Source organism: Toxoplasma gondii (genome assembly GCF_000006565.2).
Source record: "Toxoplasma gondii ME49 unplaced genomic scaffold asmbl.1412, whole genome shotgun sequence".
NCBI lineage: Eukaryota > Apicomplexa > Conoidasida > Eucoccidiorida > Sarcocystidae > Toxoplasma > Toxoplasma gondii.
Genome location: NW_017383345.1, coordinates 1 through 364, shown reverse-complemented (window position 1 = coordinate 364; position 364 = coordinate 1). Strand labels below are relative to the sequence as shown.

At 41.5% G+C, this 364-nt stretch overlaps 1 non-coding gene across 1 annotated transcript; it reads right to left on the bottom strand.

Moving 5' to 3' along the window:
* Positions 1-294: 294 nt before the first annotated feature.
* On the bottom strand, positions 295-364 carry TGME49_461310 (the record flags this gene model as incomplete). The annotated part of the gene is made up of 1 exon (XR_001974475.1): positions 295-364. It is a non-coding gene; the product is annotated as an 18S ribosomal RNA (ribosomal RNA).

The window sequence follows — 364 nt, the reverse complement described above, 5'->3', positions numbered from 1 at the left end:
TTGATTTGTAGCATCAACGACCATGATTCCTGATGAATCGATTCAGGATGAAGGCGTTGTTGTTTCAAATAGCTCAAGAGTATCATCAGAAACTGGTGTTGCTGTTAAGGCTCACCAGGCGACCAAAAAACGTCGCGTTTTGATGTAGAACCTTGAGTGAGGCAGGCTTACACTTCTGTTTATGCCATAAAACACGAAAGAGGCCGGAAAATAGACGGTTGATTGAGTGTTTTTTTGGTGTTTTCGAGGTGGTCTGTCTCAGGAACATATTAACCTGGTTGATCCTGCCAGTAGTCATATGCTTGTCTTAAAGATTAAGCCATGCATGTCTAAGTATAAGCTTTTATACGGCTAAACTGCGAAT